Genomic DNA, 9,579 nt, shown 5'->3' with positions numbered 1-9,579 from the left:
CGACTGCTCCCGCTCCGTCTTTGTGTGATACGGGTTTGGTTACCAACTTATCCGTTTGTCCGAATAGAATTGGAAATCCGACCGAATCCGAAACACCTGATTTTAATACATCAAAGACCCGTCCAGATTACATTATTACAATGATGCCCCTCGATCTAACTTCAGTCTTTGAAACAAATTTCATAATGGTTCCATCCAAACCAAAGTGGGTTGTGAAACGAGCGAACATGAGATAGACAATGAAATAGGGCAGACGAACAAAAAAGGTTTTTTTTTTCACATGAAATAGGGTAGACTAATTGGTTGAGGTTAGTTTTGCCAATGAAAAAATGGCACTCGCTAGCCAATTAGGGCTGTCAATGGGAGACCATATGATAAATATTGGTTCAGCCCTATACGAGACCATTACAGATGTACAAATTGGTTTGGTTTTAATTCAATGTATGTTCAAATTGATTTTAATTCAAATAGCGTCCAATCAAAACCTAGTTAATTGACATTCCTATTCATCTCCTATTAATGAATTGGATATTAGTTATATCTGACCCAATATATATATATATATATATATATTGGATATATCGGAGGCGAGAAACGTGTGTACCGAGGCATGCTTTTAATAGCTGAGGACTTTATGCTTTTTACAGAAGGTCTTGAAATGCCAAGGCATGCCTTTAACCACTAAGGGTGATGCAACTCAGGTTGTGAAGCACTCCGAGGAGAACTGTTGAATTATCCTGCAGGTATGGTTAGCACAAGAAAACCACACAAATAAAGATAAGAAATGAAGGAGGCAGAGAAGAAGAAGGGAATGAGAGAATGTATGTGTATATTTTTTGTATTGATTCAACTCAGTACAAGGGCTTTATAATAGCTCATCCAGCTGCCAACTCAACTAATCGCCAGCTCATGCCAACTAATACAACAAACATAACTGTCTAGCATCCCAACAGAATTTCTCGCAACTTTCTATGCTACATCAAATCCTCCCCCTCAAGAACCTTTGTCCTCAAAGGTTAAACCCAGGATACTTATTGCAAAGATCATAATAGAACTCCCAAGTGGCAGCTTCTGGAGGGGAATTCTGCCATTTGACTAGGACCTTTGTAGCAGCCACAGTCCCTCGCTTGACCATCTGACGATCAAGAATAGCTTCAAGGACTTTTGGGGCATTGGAAGGAACCATGAGAGGAATCAAATCAGAAGCAGCAACATTCAAATAACTCTTCTTTAGCAGGGATACATGAAACACATTATGAATCTGAGCTCTAGTAGGCAATTCGAGCTTATAGGCAACAACACCTATCTTGTCAAGGATTTTATAGGGGCTATAATACTTGGGATTGAGTTTATGATTCGAGCGGTCAACAACGGTGCTTTGACAATATGGTTGCAACTTAAGGAATACCATATCCCCAATATTGAAACACCTTTCACTCCGGTGTTGGTTTGCCAACTGCACCATCCTATTTTGAGCTCTCTACAAATAAAATTTAAGAGATTTCATCATGTTCTCTCACTGGTGGAGACTGCGATCAACCTCTACATTTTTAGACCCCCTTAGCAAATAAGGTAGATGAAGATGAGGGGGCTGCCCGTATAAAATTTCATATGGAGTTGTACCAGCAGAGGTATAGAAAGTGGTATTATACCACCACTCAGCAAGAGGAAGCCAATTATTCCATGAAGCAGGCTGATCGTGACACATATAACAAAGATATGTTTCAAGACAGTGATTGACAACTTCCGTTTGGTCGTCCGTTTGATGATGATATGCAGATGAATGAAGTAATTCAACACCTTGCAGTTTAAACAACTCAGTTCAAAATTCAGAGAGGAACACAGGATCCCTATTAGAGACAATGGTATCGGGCAACCCATGGAGCTTAAAGACCTCATTAAGATAAAGTTGAGCCACCTACATGGCTGTATATGGATGCCGTAAAGCCATAAAGTGGGCAACTTTACTTAAGAGATCAACTACAACAAAAATAACATCCTACCCAAAAGAAGTAGGCAACCCTTCAATAAAGTCCATTGATATTGCATACCAAACTTTATCAGGGATAGGTAAGGGCTGCAGTAGACCAGGATAAGCTAAGGAATCATATTTGCAAGTTTGACATGTACTATAGGACCGGATGTATTGGTGAACATCCTTAGACATTCCCCTCCAATAAAGTAGTGACTTAATCCTCTACAAAGTTGCTGCATGACTAGAATGACCTCCAAATAGTGAATCATGCATCCAGTTAAGAATAGACTGCTTAAGAGCAGCAGAAGAACCCACAACCAATTTCCCTTTTCTGCGCAACTAACCATTACTCCAAGTATAATGAGGATGAACTGTTGGATTTTGTTGAAGCTCAAGGATCAGTTTATGTAAAGTTGAGTCAGTATTCTAAGCTTGCTACAATTGTTGAGAGTGCACTCAAAGCCAATAACAGAAATTTTGAATATTGCAACCTTGAAAGAGCATCTGCTGCCTTATTTTCCTGCCCCTTTTTGTACTGAATTTCAAAGTCATAGCCCATCGGTTTTGCCATTATCTCCTGCTGTGCTAGAGTAGAAATCTTCTGCTCCAACAAATATTTGATGATCTTTTGATCTGTCCTTATAATAAAATGTCTATTCAGTAAGTATGTACTCCACTTTTGGACTGCAAACAAGACAGCTAGCAACTCTCTTTCATATACTGATTTTGCTTGATGCAAAGGACTGAGGGTGCGACTTATATAAGAAATATGATGAGGTTGCGACTTATATAAGAAATATGATGATTATCCTACATAAGAACTACATCAATACCCACACCTGAAGCATTAGTCTCAATGACGAAAGTCTTGGAAAAATCAGGAAGAGTTAGAACTAGGGCAGAGCAGAGAGCTTCCTTCAATTGATCAAATGCCAATTGAGCCTGTTCATTCCATGAGAATTGATCTTTCTTGAGAAGATCAGTGAGAGGTTTAGCAATATGACCATAATGCTGCACAAACCTCCTATAATATCCTGACAATCCCAAGAATCTCCTCAGTTGTTTCAAGTTAGTAGGTGGAGGCCAATTCTTGACTGTTGAAATTTTAGCAGGGTCAGTAGCAACCCCTTGGGAAGAAATAAAGTGCCCCAAGTACTCAACTCTAGAAGCAGCAAATGAACATTTGCTTCTCTTAACATACAAAGAATGCAGTTGCAGCAACTCAAAAACAACTTCCAAATGATGTAGATGAGTATGCAAATCTGGACTATACATCATAATATCATCAAAAAAGACTAAGACAAATCTTCTAAGATGTTGCTTAAAGACATGATTCATCAAATTCTGAAATGAAGATGGAGCATTTGTGAGACTAAAGGGCATCACCAAAAATTCATTGTGCCCTTCATGTGTCTTAAAAGTTGTCTTGACTACATCCTCCTTATGCATTCGAAGTTGGTGGTAATCAGATCTTAAATCCAGTTTAGTAAACACACTAGCACCAGATAGCTCATCTAAGAAATCATCCAAAAGAGGAATAAGGAACTTATCATTCACAGTTCTATTGTTTAATTCCCTGTAATCTATACAAAGGCACCATGAACCATTTTTCTTTCCCACTAGAACAACAGGAGAAGCATGAGGACTTACACTAGGTTGTATAATACCTTTCTCCAACATTTCATTCACCAACTTCTCAATAATGTTTTTAAAGAAGAGTACCTGTATGGCCTCTTATTGACAGGGAGAGCCCCAAGTTCAATTGGAATCTTGTGACCAAAGCCTTCTTCGTAAGGAGGCAAGCCCACATGTTCTTCAAATACAGCAAAGTACTTGTCCAAGAGCTTGTAGAATACTACTTTAGGGATGACTGCATTATCTAGAGTAACAGAGAAAAGAGAAGCAGTAGCATCAAGATCCTCTCCAACACTGCAGAGTTGCAACAAGGCTAATTGTCCTCCTTGCAGCAGTGATTTAGATATTCTTTTGCCATCAGCTGCTCTTAGTTTATTAGTGGTAGCTCCTCTAACAACATGCTTCTTCCCCTCAACCTTAAATTTCATTCTCAACTATTGGAAATCCCAAACTATAGGCCCTAAAGTTGACAGCCACTGAATTCCCAGAATCACATCACAAAATCCTAAAGGTAAGACCATGCAATCTACTGCAAAAGTGGTGCCTTGTATCTGCCAACTAAATACTTTACAGACTGTTGTTGCATACACTTTATTACCATCAGCAACTGATACAGCCATTGGCTTAGTAGTCTCCACTTTACACCCCAACTTCTTCACAACTTGCTCATCCACAAAGTTGTGTGTACTACCACTATCAACCAAGATTTGTAGAGGTCTTTTATTGTGATACCCAGTCACCCTCATAATCTGAAAATGTGAGTTTCCTGTAATCGCATTGACTGATATGCAAGGCTCAACGGGGGGTTCTTCTTCCTTACATTCTTCTGCAATGCCATCTTCCTCCTCCTCATCATTTAGTTCCACAACATATAGTTGGGCTCTCTTGTGTTTCAATTGGTGTCATGGTGTAAAGGGTTCATCACAGAACATACACAACCCTTTAGCTCTTCTATCAGCCATTTCCACACTTGAATACACCTTAGGTGGCTTGTCCAAGATAGGTGTTCCCTGAATCTTGAGAAGTACAGATGGTGAGGGCTTAATAGTATCTTGTTTAGATGTTTAATTATTACATATAGCCTTCGAATACACATTCTTGATTTGAGAATACTTCGACTGCTTGTATTTTTGTGCAGATTCAAATAACTTTGCTAAGTTGGCAGCATGCTGAATAGTCGGGGGATGAAACATTCTCACATGCATCTGTGTTTCATATTCTAACCCGGTAATGAAGCAATTGACTTTATATTCTTCAGTTAATTCCACCCTGGTCAAGATGTTCTCAAATTGCTCCATATATTCAACAACAGATCCTGATTGTTTGAGTAACATTAATTCTGACATAGGATCATCAAAGGCAGGGCCAAACCTACTCGCGATGGCCTTAGCATAATCCTCCCAATTCATGGGGTCATTAGTGAGTCTAGACTTCATCAGAGCGTGATGCCATTGCAACGCTTTACCTTCCAGATGAATCGTTGCCAATTTGACTTTAGCAGCAGACAAAGTGTTATCCAAAGAGAAGAATTGGTCACATTTATAAAGCCAATCCTTCACACGGTTTCCATTGAATTTTGGGAAATCTACCTTTGTAAGCCTCGTGGAGAAGGAAAAATCAAAGAAGGAATTACCATCTCCAACACTTCTTGGGTGTCCTCTCCCTGATGTCTCCCCGGTCTACTCATACCTTTCTTGCTGATTAACCAATGCCATTATCATATCATTTAGCCCAGCAATGGATTGATCCAGTCGAGAATTAGTTTCATTCAACTTCCTTGTTAAAGATTCCTCCACTTCTTGAATGGAGGTTTGTTGCCATGTCGCATCCGCCATTATCTAGAATTAAAACAGGCTCTGATACCAATGATGCAGCTCAGGTTGTGAAGCACTCCAAGAACTGTTGAATTATCCTGCAGGTATGTTTAGCACAAGAAAACCACACGAATAGAGACAAGAAATGAAGGAGGCAGAGAAGAAGAAGGGAATGAGAGAATGTATGCGTATATTTTCTGTATTGATTCGACTCAGTACAAGGGCTTTATAACAGCTCATCCAACCACCAACTCATGCCAACTAATACAACGAACATAACTGTCTAGCATCCCAACAGAATTTCCCACCACTTTCTATGCTACATCAGAGGGCCTGTGTCCCGAGCTCTACTAATTGACAGTTGATCAATGGCTTGACAATCGAACAGGGAGAGAGGGGTGGCGGTGGTACCCTAGAAGAGCTGCTACTGACTGACAGTCGAGTGGGATCGAGGGGCTGAGCCTAACAATCGAGCAGAGAGAGAGGGGTGGCGATAGGGGTGTAAACGGATCGAATTCGAATTACATCAAACAATATCCGAATTTGAATTCGACTAAATATTCGAATATTCGATTTGATTTGAATTCGACTAATTAATTATTTTAAATAATTAATAAATATTATATATATATGTAAAGTATATAAATATATAAATTATTTATATAATTTAATTATTACATATATAAATTATATAAAACATTTAAAAATTTTATATATTATATATAAAAATTAAACAACAGTATTCGGAAATCCGATTTTGAATTCAAGATTTGACATAATCGAATCGAATTCAGATAATTCGTATAGTTAATCGATCAAATTCGGATATCCTATTCATATCGAATAACTAATCGGATTCGAATTCGGAAATGACCTGATTCGATTCAATAAATATCAGAATTCGATCGATTATTTAATTTATATATAATATATAAAATTTTTAAATGTTTTATATAATTTATATAATAACTAAATTATATAAATAATTTATATATATAATATTTATTTTATATATTTATTAATTATTTAAATAATTAATTAGTCGAATTTGAATCGAATGGAATATTCAAATATTTAGTCGAATTCGAATTCGAATATTAATTTTCAATATCCATGGCATATGGAATCAAATTTGGATATCGATTTTTTTAATCGGATTCGAATTCGGTTATTGTCTGATCCGATTCAAATTCGATCCGTTTAGTGGTTGCAGTGCGGTGGTCGCGAGAAGAAGAGAGACTCGGGGAGCGAGAGGGAGAGAGAGTGGGAAAGATGAACCGAGGAAGAAGAAGAACAAGAGAGAGAGTGAAACGGATTATTACCCTGAGAAGAAGATAGAGACTGTGGGAGAGAGAGTGATATCATTAAAGCAGTCAAACCCCTCTCTCTCTTACTGTGTTTCACTTCTGCCGAGGAAAATTTTGCCTTGGCAAGTCACTCCACGCATTGAAGCTTCTCATTGTTCTGTCTCTTCACTTTTTGTTTCTACTGGCAGTTCTGGGCGGTTTCGCTTTGGTCCCTGGCGTATAGCGTCCATGCTTTGCTCCTAGTATTGAGGTAGATTGTTCCCCACCTCTTTGGTCCCTGGCGTAAGAGTGCCCCATGTTTCTTTCTCTCTCTGTTCCCCTTATACAATGTATGAGGTAGATTGTTCCCCACCTCTTTGTCTCTGTATCTATTTTCTCTTTCTCCCTGTCTCTCTCCTCCACTCACCCTAGCCATCGGTATTTTCTTATGTTTTATTTTTCCTTTTTGCAGGATGCCTTTGGGTTTCCAGGATACGTGTTTTGACTTTTGAGTCACTTCTTCCTGAGGTTTTCGGTTTGTTATTCTTTTTTTCTTCTCTGTTGATTTCATCCTGTTATTCTTTGTTGTGAGACTCGGTGTTTGAACTCTGAATGAGCACCTGTTATCTATTATAGGAGATGGAAGAAGAATAGTCGCCTAACAACTACTTTGCCAACCAGCATCTGTCATTGGTTTCTACTTTGGATTTTAGATGTTTAGCCTCGAGTTTACTTTTCCTTCTACATCTTCTTCTTCTTCTTCTTCTTCTTTTTTTTTTGCTGGTCTCGATTAGCATGCACCATCTGTTGTGTTTACTTTTCCCTTTGATATTTTGTTTGATGTTCAGTGTCTGTTTTTCATTCTTTCTTTGGATTTGCTTTTTTGCAGGTTGGTGTGTTTGAAGTCCCTATCAGCTTCCATTGTCGTTGTGTGGATTTGGCTCCATTTGATATGATTAAAATCTAAAAATAATTATAGTATATTATAATATTTATTGATTTCAATAAACTTTCTCTTGGTTTGTTTGGTGTCTCTGTTGTAGCTGCTACACTGTTGCTACGCCACTGCTTTTTTCTCTCCATTGTTGCTACACTGTTGTGTTACCCCATCACAACTGTCATTGCTATGGACTGATCAAGAGTAGGAATTCCTAAGTAGAAGGGAAGTAGGAGATGCTTTTTCTTTTGTGATGTCCTTAGTTTCTCCTCCGTTTTCGGTGATGAGCTAAAACCAATGATTGACTTTGCTAATTCCATAAGCTTATCTTACTAATTGAATTTCAATTTTGCATTCTCATTCAATTTTTTTTTTTTTGCTTATTATTTCATCTTTCTGTTTCTTTTATGGTTTCCTTTGTCATAGGTCTGCAACATCATTTTGGTTTCCAGTCAGCCTTGATGCTTTGTCATAGTGGTGGCTATGGACGATAACTGAACTCGTCAATGTGGCTCTATTTCTTGCTTCAGGCTTAGTGTTAGCAATCGTCACAATGGCTTTCACAAGCAAATGGCGTTTGATGGTGGTTTATTTTTATTGGCTTTATTATTTCTTTTTAGTTATGTTTTTGGTCTCTCTCTCGACTTTGTTTTTTGGTTTACTTTATGGCTCACTTGTGGGGATGCCATTTACTGAAAGCACCAGCTGGTGCTGCCACGATTCACCATTCCATAATATATAGAGAGAGAGAGATTATTAAGGGTTTTTTATTTTTCTTTTTTTATTTGATTATTTTATAAAATGTAAAAGTTGAAACTGAAGACCATATTATTTTTGCATAGTTTGCTTGTTCAAATTGTATTTTTCCATATTGTATAAGCTCTTCTCTATTCTTTTTTTTTTTTTTGTAATTTTCCATATTAATATAATATCTTCATGTCCTTCTACAGGTACATCCTTGATACTCCAATACCAACCCAATCAACTCAACTCAAGGTACTATCACACTTATTCTTGCAACCATAAAACTATTTTGTTCATTATATATCATATATGAGCAATAATCTAACTTTCCCAACTAACACAACCTTCCTTCCATGAAAGAATATTAAAATTCAGTGTGACAACAAATGCACTTTGATACTATTTCTCACAATTTACATGGATTCTTCCTTTTCCATGCATTAGCAAGAACTTGTACATTGGAGAGATTAGCTCATCGAATAAACGGGGCAAGAACATTCTTTGAAAACTCTCTTTGCTTCAGCTCTTACAAATGAATCAGCTTTCATTGAAGCGTTGCCACCTTCATGATAACGAATCTGCAATTATTAAGCATGTTACAACATTTTTATCATCATGATAATGAATCAGCTCTTACAATTATAACTATTGCTTTGTTTTTTTTTTTTTCCTTTTTTGCTTATGTATCACACCTTAAACTACTTTTTTTTTATCCCTGCTTAATGATCCAATATGGTTATAGACTTGCAAATTTTCTATTAATTTCTTCATTTTCAATTTGTTTCTTTCGAATTTATCATCATGTTTTGCCCCTGCATAGCAGGGGCCCCTCGCTAGTTTAAATCTATTGCAAATGGATCATGTTAAATTAGGGATGACAAGGTTCCCTATTTCTCTTATCCTAGTGGGGACTTGCTCCATTTAAGTGGGGATAGGGATGATTTTCCCTGATGGGAACAAGGATAGAGAAATTTTCATCTCCTATATATATATATATATATTAAAGACAAAATGGTTGGCATCATAAAAAAATCACGGGGAGTGGGGATCCCCAAAGGGATGGGGAGTGGCTCCTATTACCATTCCTAAGTCCAATCTAAGGTTTAAAAAGCAAAAGGCGTGAGCCTTAAAGCGGTTTGAGTTATAAGACTCGAAGTATAAACATATATTAATGTTTACGTATAAAAA

General features: G+C 37.4%; 1 long non-coding RNA gene across 1 annotated transcript; it reads left to right on the top strand.

Moving 5' to 3' along the window:
* The first annotated feature begins 7,196 nt into the window (after positions 1-7,196).
* On the top strand, positions 7,197-9,139 carry LOC148864853 (uncharacterized). Its single transcript, XR_016108959.1, has 3 exons — positions 7,197-8,184; positions 8,598-8,643; positions 8,836-9,139. It is a non-coding gene; the product is annotated as an uncharacterized LOC148864853 (long non-coding RNA).
* Positions 9,140-9,579: the final 440 nt, after the last annotated feature.

Source organism: Nelumbo lutea, chromosome 3, assembly GCF_056320005.1.
Source record: "Nelumbo lutea isolate HS-2025 chromosome 3, American lotus-T2T, whole genome shotgun sequence".
In the NCBI taxonomy this organism is placed as follows: Eukaryota; Viridiplantae; Streptophyta; class Magnoliopsida; order Proteales; family Nelumbonaceae; genus Nelumbo; species Nelumbo lutea.
Note: the sequence above shows the minus strand (reverse complement) of the source record. Positions and strands in the feature narration are given on the sequence as shown.